This window comes from Monodelphis domestica, chromosome 8, assembly GCF_027887165.1.
Source record: "Monodelphis domestica isolate mMonDom1 chromosome 8, mMonDom1.pri, whole genome shotgun sequence".
Classification (NCBI taxonomy): domain Eukaryota; kingdom Metazoa; phylum Chordata; class Mammalia; order Didelphimorphia; family Didelphidae; genus Monodelphis; species Monodelphis domestica.
The window spans coordinates 73,555,723-73,568,095 of record NC_077234.1 but is presented as its reverse complement, the minus strand read 5'-3'; positions in this window follow the sequence as shown (position 1 = coordinate 73,568,095).

The window sequence follows — 12,373 nt, the reverse complement described above, 5'->3', positions numbered from 1 at the left end:
ACAGATTATTAATACCAACTGCTTTCCAGTTTGTGTGTGTGTGTGTTTCACGTTGAGTATTTTCCAAAATGATGGTGTGGAGCTGTAGCACAAATATGCAGTGAGTGATCTTAGAGAGAGGAATAAGCCCCGTTCTTTATCCGATTTCAATCTACAGATTTTTCAACTGTCATAGAATTAAGGGCACTAATAAGGAATTTGGAGGAAAACCGAAATGTTCATTTATGGCTTAGTAAAAACAGATTTCTGTACTTAAGAAGTTTTTAAATATTTCTGTTGATTGGATTAAAAATAACTCATCATTGAAGAATGAAAGCATTCAAACCAATTAAAATGGACATGGGTAAATTAACAAAACAAATTAATCAGCAGCTTTTACTTTCTAGCTTTGCCCTAAAGGTCGAACTAATTTAATTACTATAAATTGGAAATACATGAGATCAATCAACAAGCATTTATTATTTACTATTATCCGGGCATAGTTCTAAGCCCTAGAGATACAAATTCAACAACTGCCCTCAAGGAGTTTCGATTCTAATTCTGCAGGCCAATCTCTCTCTCTTTCCCCCCCACCTCCAATCTGTGGGTAAATGTTGTTGATTCTGCCTTTTTAACATCTCCCCTACAGGTAGTCTTACTTAGGATAGAATGTTGGAGTCCGGGACAGGAGTTCAAATCTTCATTTAGATCACAGACAGCTAATAGCTATGCGATCCAGTGATCTAGTTTCTTTATCTTTAAGATGAATATAGTAATAGCATCTCTCTTATAGGGTTGCTTGTGAAGATAGACTGGGGTTTTCTATCTCTATAGCTATAAGCCCTTACCTTTCATCTTAGTCTAGTGAATTGGTTCCAAGACAGAACAGCAAGGTCTAGGATATGGGGGCCACACTGCCAAGAAGTGTCTGAGGCCAAATTTGAACTCAGAAACTCCCTGTCTCCCAAGCCTGGCTCTCAACGCACTGAGCCATCTAGCTGCTAGGATAATATTTGTAAAACGCTTTCCAAAACTCAAAGAGCTGGATAAATGGGAAGCTGCTCCACGTCTAGACTACTGCAATGGCTTGAAGTCTCTCACCCCAGTGCAGCCTATCCTTCACTCTATAGCCAAAATGATCTTCCTAAATTGGTCTTCCAGCGATGTTCCCCACTCGCTCCTACAGACCCCACTCTTAAAAAACAACAATCCTAAAACAAAAAGCCTCCCCATTGTGTTCAGAATCAAATCAAAAATCCTCTCTTTGGCCTTTAAAGCCCTTCCTAAATCCCGCCTTTCCAGGCTTGTGTTTGACTCCTTCACACTTAGCCTGCCTTCTAGGAATTCTGACTTACTGGCCAAGACCATCCTTCTCCCACCTCAGCACATTTTCCCAGGTCGACTCCAGGATTGGTTTTCTCTTTCTCTTAGTTCATAGCCTCCAGATTTCCTTCTGGTCTCAGTGAAAATCCCACCTTCTCCAAGAAGCCTTTTCCGAGTGCCCTCCGTGCTGGCTAGTGCCTTCCTTCAGAGATTGACCCCCCCCCCCCATTTACTGAGCCTCTATCTCTTTTGTCTCCCCATTAGAATGGAAGCTCCTGGAGGGCAGGGATGCTTTTTGGCTTTCTTTGAGTTTCCAGCCCTTGGTCCAGGGCTTGGCTAATAGTAATTGTTTAATAAATGCTTGACAACTTGTCTTTTTTTACATCTAAATACAGCACCTTGGTGAGGTGGCTCCACTCTCTGCTTGGAGGGCCTGGAGTGTGCCTCCTGGGCTGCTCTTCTCTGGTACCCAGAGGGAATGTGGGGGTCTCTTTTCTGGCTTTGCCTAGAACTCCCCCCTGGTGTTTGCCATCAGTTTGAAGAGCCCAGTGATTAGTACCCTCATTCTATTGAACTATTTAACGTTGGATTAGCTTTTCCAAAGGAATGTTTGCTTCCAAGGTAGAACAAGGCTAAAGCTTTAAATGTTTTCTCCAGGGCCTGGGGAGTATCATCCCTCTTCACCACATTGTTAGTCCCACCAAGTGCAAGTCCCAAATCCCATTTGGCTGGCATCCTTCCATGGACTCCTTTGGTATCTTACACCAGCTAGGCTGGCTTTCACACTGGCCTGGCACTCTTGCTTTCAAGATCCCTGGGTTGGGGGCTCTGGCTATGCCCTTTGACTCTGGAGAGGAAAAGGACAAACAAGCTAAGACTAAAAGCTTTTCCTAAATTCAGGACCTCCTCCCTCTCCCCCATTTCTGTGAGTGCCTAGAAGAAAGCAACTATATTCAAGAGAAAGACGGGTCCCACCCTACATAGCAAGCCAACATGGGCACCTAGCTCTCCTATCTCCCAGGAGCAGCACCCAGACATCTTCTGTAGGACCATCTCCATCTTAGGGGATGTGGGCATTAGCCACCCTGCAATTGCACACCCAATTAGGCATATTACACACATACACACACACACAGCATATACATATTATTTTACATATTCCATAAACTTTCTCTCTTCTCCTTTGTCCCTTTCTCACATGATATTATGTGACTTTATTCCTTACCAAGGCCAACCTCTCCACTTGTTCAGGCAATCTGTCCTATCCAGACATTCTTGTCATTGGAAAGGTTCTCAAAATGTGAAAGATAGTTGTATGATAACACTGAGTGTCAAAGCTACTATCAAGCCCTTTGCATTCTCTTTCAAATAGGACCCCCTTTCTCTTTTGACACAGCCCTATCTCTAGGGCAGCAGGCCCTCATTTCTCCTGCCTGGGTTATAGCTTGCTGATGGGTCTGTCACCACTTCAGTGCATTCTCTATTTGGCCTCTAAAGTGATTTTCCTAAAACAGAGAGGTTTAATCATGTTATTCCCCTACTCAATCAACTCCTGGGGCTCCCTATTGCCTTCAAGTGCAAATACAAAATCCTCTTTGTCTCTCAAAACCTTTTGTAATCATCCCTTCCCTTTCTGGTAGTACGGGCCTTCAAACCATATGAAAAAGCAATAATTGTCAAGCCTGTTCCTGGCTAGGAAATCGAAAAGTAGATCAGTGGAACAGAACACGCACACAAAAAACAGTTGTAAAAGTTACAGAGACCTTTAGTTTGACAGAAACAAAGATCCATGTTTTGGAGATAAGGATCCGCCTTTCCATTCTTCTTACATCACACTCCTGCACATTCTCTTTGATCCACCTATAATATTTTCCCGGTGATTCCATGAACAAGACCCTCCATCTCTCAGTTGTAGGCATTCTGTCTGGCTAATACTCACTACTCTCCTCTGCTCTGGCTATTGACCTCTCTGGCTTCTTTTAAATCCCAACTAAAATCCCATTTTCTACAGGAAGCTTTCTTCATCCCCTTTTAGTTCCAATGCTTTCTCTCTGTAAATTTTCCCTCTTTATCCTATATGTAGCTTGTTTTGTTTGCATGTAGTCTTCCCCATTAGACTGTAAGCTCCTTGAGGGCTGGGGGTGTCTTTTGTCTCTTTTGGTTTCCCCAACTGTTAGTAAAATGGCTAGCACATAATAGATGCTTAATAAAAAATAATAAATATTATAGAAATATATATATATATATATATAAATAAATATATAAAAAATAACAAAAACTCTTACCTTCCTCTTAGAATTAATACTGTGTATTGGTGCCAAGGCAAAAGAAGGGTAAGGGCTGAGCAATGAGGGTTCAGTGACTTGTCCAAGGTCACATAGCTAGGACATGCCTGAGGTCAGATTTAAAACTAGGATCTCTTGTCTTTTGGCCTGATTCTCAATCCATGGAGCCACCAAGTTGCTGCTTATGTTTATTGATTATTGATGATGATTATTGATGATGACAAGTATAGAGAATAGTCGGAAGACAATCTGAGAAGGGAGGAGTAGGTGAGAGATCACTGGGGAAAACCTCCTACAGAAGATAGGCTTTGACATGTGTCTTTTAAAAAAAATTTATTTAGTCAATTTAGAACATTATTCCTTGGTTACAAGAATCATATTCTTTCTCTCCCTCCCCTCCTTCCCACCCTTCCTGTAGCTGACACACAATTTCACTGGGTATTATTACATGTGTCCTTGATCAGAGCCTATTTCCATGTTTCTGATGTTTTCATTAGGATGTTCATTTAGAGTCTACATCCCCAACCATATCCCCATAACCCATGTATTTAAGCAGTTGCTTTTCTTCTGTGTTTCTGTTCCCAGTTTTTTTCCTTTGAATGAGGATAGTGTTCTTTTTTGTAGATCCCTCCAGGTTGTTCAGGATCACTGCATTGCCACTAATGGAGAAGTTTGACTTATGTTTTGAAGAAAGACTAAGGAAGGTGTGAGGAGGAGCAGAGCGTTCCAGGCTTGGGGGACAACCAGTGCAAAGACATGGAAACAAAAAATGGGATGTTGTGTTCGAGAAACTATGAGCACTTAACAGAGGACGTTATACTTGATCCCAGAAGCAATAGGGAGCCACTGGAAGTCATTGAGCAGAGGATGATAGGGTCAGACCTATCTGTTAGAAAAATCACCTTGGAAAGATCTTTGGAGGAGCAGAGCCAAAATGGCAGAGAAAAGGACGTATCTCATTTGAACTCTCCTAAATTCCCCTCCAAACAAGTTTAAAATAACACCTCAAAACAAATTCTGAAGAAGAAGAACTTCTAAAAGAATGAGATGAATCAACTTTCTAGTCCAAGGCCACCTAGAAGGTTGCCAAGAAAGGTCTGTAACAGGGAGAGGAGAGGGGAGAGCATTCCAGCATCCCTGCAGGACAGCAACAGACCTGCTTTAGCAAGCCAGTGCAGAGTTTGGGAGCCACTCAGTCGCAGCAGGGGTTCTGAAGCTTTCAGCCCATCAGAAGGGTGTTACAGGAGACCCCTTGCTAGCACTGGGTACAGGTCTCTATTACATTACCCATATACAGAGGATGGCCCTGGGTCTCAAGAAGGCATACTGACATACTAGAGCTTGCTGCTACAGGGGAGCAGGGACCCCTAGTCAGAGTCCAGAATAGAAAAGAGTGTTCATGGCTGCTCACAGATCAGAGTGCCATTATAATCTCCCATATAATCTCATTTGTAGCCTGCCACATTATCAATCCCTGTAGCTAAGCATTCACCCAAATTAGAAAGTCAATGGGCTTTTCTCCTTCAAAGAGCAGAATGAGTCAAGTTAGCATCAATTTGCTGTGAAATCCCAACATCATCAGGAGCGCCATATTGCCTTTTTAGGTTTTGTAGATATATTTTGCCAAGTGATTCCAGGCTCTGCAGCCTTCAAAACCTGCCCAAATATCAAAGCTGTTCTTTTAAAGGTTTCCATCAATCTGTTACACTTTTTAAATTTACTCCTTCTTAAGATTTTATTTTTTCTGCTCTTCTTTTCTAACTCAGATACTTGCCAGTGCCTTAATGATCAACCACATGATTGATCCAAATTTCCCTTGTCTGAACTGATGGTTCCTTTTTGAAGAAGATACTTTATTTACACCTAAAATATTCTCTTGACATGGGAGATCTAGAGTTGGTCTTACCTATGGTCAAGGCTTCTTTTTGTGATTTAAGAAAATATCTTAGAGGCATCCAAGTGGCTTACGTGGATTTAGAGACAGGAAGTCTAGGGTTCAAATCTAGAATCAGATCCTTCCTAGCTGTATGACCTTGGGAGAGTCACTTAACCCCCATTGCCTAGCCTTGGAACCAATACAAAATATTGTTTCTAAGATGGAAAGTAAGAGTTTTGTTTTTTTTTAAAGAAAATATCTGATTTACTGTTGGTGAACCTTCTTTTCTCATAAAGGCTTCTAATGTTTAAAGCAACTTTCTCTCAGAGGAGAAGAAAATTGAGATTAGCTTCTAGGTGTTATCTCCTCCTGTCAGTATCTCAGGAAACTGTGAATTGGTCAGATGGGTCTGGTAAATCACAAAATGTCTTCTGAAAGGTATTACCTGGCCTGATGCTTCTGTAACGGCATCTGGTGCCTACATGGAGAGCCTGGGACAGCATCTCTCCTCTATGTGGAAAAGGTCAAATGTTTGCTTCTAAGAAAAGTCTGTAATGTGGAATGGAGTTACATGGTAGAGATGGGGAACAAGTCAATAACTGACTCTGGTCTGTTAACCACCCATTAGGAGGAGCCATTTTTGATTGACTAACTAGCCTCAACTGGGGAAATCTTCAAAAAGGCTGTCAATCTCGACCTCATCTCTGAGCATACTAGCTTGGGCTGTATTTGTGGTCATAGTACTTTTCTCCTCAAGACGGGAGAGCAGCGCTGCCTTAAAGTGAAGGGCTTTCTTCCCGTCAAGACCACATGTCACCAAAAAAGGGCCGTTAGTTTCTTTTCCATTCTAGGTAAAAGGATGAATCCTTTGATCTTGTGCATTTTGCGTGTTTGGGCTTTCCAGGGTCGGAGTTTTCAGCGCTGATGTGATCTATGGGACCCACTAACCAGAACCTATCTGACCACAGGCTGGATTTGAATCTGATGGAGGAGGCTGGGGTCAACACTATGTAGGAACTGTGCTAAGACTGAAGGACACTGCCCAAAGATGAAGGTGGGTGAGTACTTAGAAAACCTTGAACCCTTGGACTTCATCTCCCAGAATCCTTTTCCATTCGTCCACGTGACATCTTTGCAAATTGTTTATAAGTTCTGAAACTCCGCCTTTCTCTCTCTTTTCCCAGGACCACAGCTTGGTTAACTCTCTTTCTACTCTAGCTTTCCCCCCTTTACTTCAAGTTATTAGCAAATCTTATTAAATATAATACTTGGGGTATTTGGATATTAAGTTTTAATCTTACATGGGTGAAGGGGAGGTGTTGGGGGAAAGCATTTGCCCTTTTGTTATGGCTACTTTGAAATGAACATCACATCCCTTTTTGAAAGCTAATCAATGTGAAGTAGTTAAACCGAACTGGGTCTCAGCTCCCTGGTACCTATGGTGAAAGAAAACAGCCAGGGAGGGCTCAAGCCAAAGGCAGTAGAAAAGAAATAAATCACAAACCCTTTGGGTTCCCTACAACCTAGAGACCCAGATGTATCTGGTTTGGTTTGTGGAGAGCTGGTCGGAGTATATGTGCTATATTTCTGTGAATTATTTTGCCATCTTCTAAATTATTTATAATTCTTGATGATTTTTAGAATGTTCTTATGCCCATAATATGGTAATGATTGTAATCAAGTCAGCTTTCCTTTTTTCAAGTAATTGGTCCTTGATGATCCACAAGATATTAAATTAAGCATTAGAAAAGCAGTATTGTGCAATAATAACACAATGAATCAATAGCAGCGTGCCATTAACACATAGCAAATAGAAAATGTGAGAGGCAAATTAGTGGCAACACAAAATGGCATGCAGAGAATTATGGGAGAGAAGTTATGGTTACTACATTGTAAACCTTAAAATTCCTTAGACTTATAAATGTTGGAAATTTCACCATTGGGAAATTTCATACTTGAAAAATTTCCTATTGATAGTGGGAACCCTATTGGAATGTGAACCCGATTGGCATGGGAGGTTCCTCCTCCTCCCTTCTTAAGATTACTTTAGGACAGAAACCTTTTGCTGAACAATGGAAAGGGCTTTGACCTATGCTTAAGCATAGAACAGGAAGTTCTTTGAGTCATGATTGATTTTAGAATTGATACAATAGAGATACTTGGAATGACAGAACCAGGTCTGGGAAAATACAATTTCCACCCCACTCAGTCCTAACAGGATTTAGGAAGGGCTGCAGCAAAGGATCAAGATTTAATTATTTGAGAATATGACCTTCAACAGACATGTGCAAAGCCACAGACCTCTGGGCGGTCCTGGGTTAAGCTAGAGCCACCATTGGCACAGGGAAGACATGGACAGTGATTGGTAGATGTGAGAACTGAGGGGAGGGAACTTGGATGGTTTCCTTAAAGATAGAGGGGTCTGAGGACTGAGGGGTGGTTGGTTGGAGAAGTTTTTGCTCTGAGAGGTGGTGCTTTGAGAAGTTTGCTCTGAAGGAAGCTGGAGGTGGAGGCCCCTGAGACTGTTTCTCCATTTTGGTCACGTGAGTGATAGGGACTGATCTCCTTTCTTTGCCTCAGCTATCTAAGGGCTTGGGCCTTTTGGCCCAGCCTAAACAGAAGGGGTATTTAAGCCCTATTCCCTTCTCTCCCCTTTCTTTCTCTCTCTCTCTCTCTCTCTCTCTCTCTCTCTCTCTCTCTCTCTCTCTCTCTCTCTCTCTCCCTCTCTCTATCTCTAATACCTTTCTTCCTCCTGTTTGTAATTAAACTCCATAAAAGGTTGACTGCTGACTTGAGTTTTCATTTAGGAATTACATAGCTGAATTCCTTGGCGACCTTAAATTAATATATATCAGTCTTTTAAAGTGATTTCCTTGTCACAACATCCATATACCAACAGTTAGTATATAATTAGGCACTAAAATAAGTACCACTTTCATATGTGCAAAATTTTCATAAAAACAGCTACTTATTGTATTAATCAGTGGCATCCACAACAAACACGCTACATTATCATCATCCTAAGAATACAGTAGCAACATTTTGGAAGAGGGACACACACCCATGGAAGACTAAAATAACACCAAAAACACAACTAAAATCAGGGCTGGAAAATTAAAATGTCAGTGAAATATGAGAAAACAAGACATTAAAAATAAACAAATAAAAAATTGGAAAAGTAAAAAGAAAGAAAATTCTTCCCAAAATCTGTAAGAAAACCTGTGTTAAAGTTCAGTTCAAAATCCAAAAGGGATTTTGTCTCTTCTCACAAGTATTTTGCTTTTAATCACCCCCTCTTCTTTTCTATTACCCTGCTTCTTGTCTTATTCCCCTCCTATTTTTCTACAGGATAGGATAGGATTCTATACCTGAATGTGTATGGTTGTTATTCCCTCTTTGGGCCAATTATTGCCCATCACCACCCTGATCCTCCTCTCCACTGTAATAGTTTTTCATTACTCTTTAAGTGAGATGATATACCCCATTCCACCTCCCCCTTACCCTTTCTCTCAGTCCAATTCTTTTTTTCACTCTTTAATTTTTTTTTGCATATCATATCATTCTAATCAGATTATTCCCACACCTTCTGTCTATGTATACTCCTTCTGACTGCTCTAATGATACAAATATCATCTCTCCATGCAGGAAAACATAACCTTGTTGAATCCCTTAATTTTTCTCTTTTTTCTTTATATTTTTAGGATTCTTTTGGGTCCTGTGTTTGGACATCAAATGTTCTGTTTAGTTTCTGTTTTTTATTTTTTGTCTTTTTTTTTTTCATCAGGAATGCTTGGAAATCTTCTATTTTACTAAATGGCCTTTTTTCCCCTTGAAAGAATATACTTTGTATGCTGAATAGGTGATTCTGGGTTGTAAATCTAGATTTTTTTTTTTTGCCTTCTGAAATATCATATTCCAAGCCTTCCAATCCTTTAATGTGCAGGCTGCTATGTCCTATGTAACCCTGACTGTAGCTCCATGGTATTTGAACTGTTTCTTTCTGACTTCTTGAAGTATTTTGGCCTTGTCTTGGGGGGGGGGACCTCTTAAAATTATCTATAATATTCCTAGGAGTTGTCATTTGGGGATTTATTTTTGGAGGTAATCTGTGGATTCCTTAAATTTCTATTTTATTTTCTTGTTCAAGAATATCTGGGCAGTTTTCTTTGGTAATTTCTTATATTATTATGTACAGGCTTTTTTTTTATTATAACTTTCAGGTAGTCCAATAATTCTTAAATTGTCTCTCCTAGATCTATTCTCCAGGCCAGTTATTTTTTCAGTGAGATATTTCATGTTTTCTTTGTTTTTTTAATCTTTTGATTTTTTTATTATTTCTTGATGAAGGCAATCAGCTTCTAGTTGCCCAAATCTAATTTTTAAGAAATTAATTTCTTCTGTGAGTTTTTGAACTTCCTTGTTCATTTGGCCAATTGTGCTATTATTTTTTTTCTTGCATTGCTTTCATTTCTCTACCCCATTTTCCCTCTGCCTCTCTTAATTGATGTTTAAAATCCTTCTGAACTCTTTCAGAGCCTGAGACCAATTCATATTTTTCTTTGAAGCTTTGTGTGTGTATCCTTTGCTTTCACTGCCCCCTTCTGTGTTTTTGCCTTACTGTTCTTTGTCATCATTAAAATTTTCTATGGTTAGGTGCTTTTAAAAAAATATTTGCTCATTTCCTCAGCCTTTTTCTCGACTTTTACTTTCATCTTAAAGGTGGACTTCATTCTCAAGGCAGAGAAGGCACTCTCTTAAATTTTTGTTTTCCTTATTGCTACCCTTAGCTCTATTTCTGCCTTGCATAGAGATTTAGGACCTTACTGCAGGCTTGGACTATGACTTAGAACTTTAAGGGGTGTGTGGGATTGCACTGATGTTGTCTTGGGAAGGGTCTCAGGTCTCATTGACTTGGGATCGTCAATGAGGTTAAGAACCTAGAACAGTAGATATGGGATGGAGGGGGCTTGTGGTTGGCTTGCCCTGTACTCCTTGGTGTTTCTTCTTATGGGCTGTGTTCCCCTCTCACCTCAGTGACCCAGACACCCTCTGCCTACCTTTCAAGTTGTTCTTTGCATGAAAGTTGCTTCACTCTGTCTCCTTGTTGGTTCTTTCACTCCAGTATTTGTTTTGAGGTGTTATTTTAAGGTTGGTTCTCGTGGTGGTTCGAGTTTCCCCTATCTGTGGGCCTTTCAAATTAGTACCTTAAAATCACCAAACCTTCTTTCTGGAAGGTAGAAATACTTGTAAGGATGGAGGAATTCTGAAAGGATAGTTAGTTTCATCTTCAGCAACATAAGGGGGGTTTTCTCTTCTCTACATGTCCTTAGCACAGTGACTGAGACATAGTAAACACTATATAAATGCTAACTATTACTATTATTATATCTGTGTTAGTGACCAAGAATATGTTGCAATGGATTGGACCACTGATTGCTCAGAGTGAGTGAGGTCTTGAAAATCATAAAATAAAAACGTTTAAAAATATGACCTAGGCACAGCTAAGTAACACAGTGGATAGAGCTCTTGGAGTCAGGAGGACCTGAGTTCAAATGTGGCCTCAGACATTTCCTAGTTGTGTGATCACTTAACTCCAATTGCCTAGCTCTTGTCACTCTTCTGTCTTAGAATTGATGCTAAGACAAAAGATAAGGTTTAAAAAAAAAATTACCTATTTCTTTGGTAGAGAGGACTGGGCGAGGGGTTGGATTCCCTCTACCAAGGCAATTTGCACTTACTCTACAATTTATAGTTTTAGCTTTCTGGGTGGTTGAGATGTTGTGTCTTGTCCAATATCCTACAGGCAGTCAAGTGTCCAAGTCAGGTCTTAAAGTTAGGTCTTCCTGAATTTGGGACCAGCTTTTTTTTATCCACTACACCACAACAGCTCTCAAAAGATTTAATTTTTTTAAAAAAGGCAAAAAGGACTTCATGGAGTGAAATTTTTTCCATAAAGAAACAATGGCTATAACCCAGGAAACAAAAGGTTTTCATTTCTAGGAAAAGAAAGGAGCTGACAGGATTTTGAGAACTTCATTTAGCAGAGAATTTCAGGCACAGACATACAATGGAAGAGTTTTGTTAGCATGAGAAAAGGAATCAGTAAGGCTACAAAACAGAAGTCAGTGAGAAGAGCACAGATGAAGACAGAAGGAAAGGCATGGAAGGATGTGTACAAAAGGCGGTGCCAGGAAATCAGGGTAGGCCTGTGTAAAGACCGCAAAGAATTCAGAAGATTTTGTTTCAAAGAGGCAGAAAGTTGGCACCCAAGCTTCACTGAGAAGCTGAGAGGCTTCCCTTGTGTCAGCAGAAGCCCTGATGTCTGACTCTGACTCTGTTGCCCTGGCATCAGACATGTCCTGTCGTTGCTGGGATGGGGGGTTGTTCGGTGGTGGAATCAGGCTAAGAGATGAGGGCACCATTTGGGAGCTGCCATATTAGTTGTAGACAGTGTTAGGAGAACCAGTATCAGATTATGAGCTGGGAAGCACAGCGGTCAAAGGCTGTTCTAATGCCTTCTTCCAAATATCAAGAGCAGAGAATGATACAGGATGCTAGGTGGGGAGGGGGGCAAAGATAGTTCCTTTGCTAGGGCATCCAAAATGATTTCTAATCATGTCAGAATGATCTTATTAAGGAGCATGGAAATTCAACTAGTATTTATTTGTATATCTCAAGTGCAAAGAAGGAAGCCCTATACTGTAATGGAAAGACCTCTGGTTTTTGATTTGGAAGGCACTTGGGAATTTTATTAGGTGACCTCTAATCTCTTTTCTAACCCTAAATTTAAAATCATATGATTTATGTTTGCCTTTTTTATCTGGCTAAGGGAAGGAAGGAAGCAAACATCTATTAAGCACTCACCATATACTAGACACTATGCTATGTGCTTTATCTCATCTGATTCTCA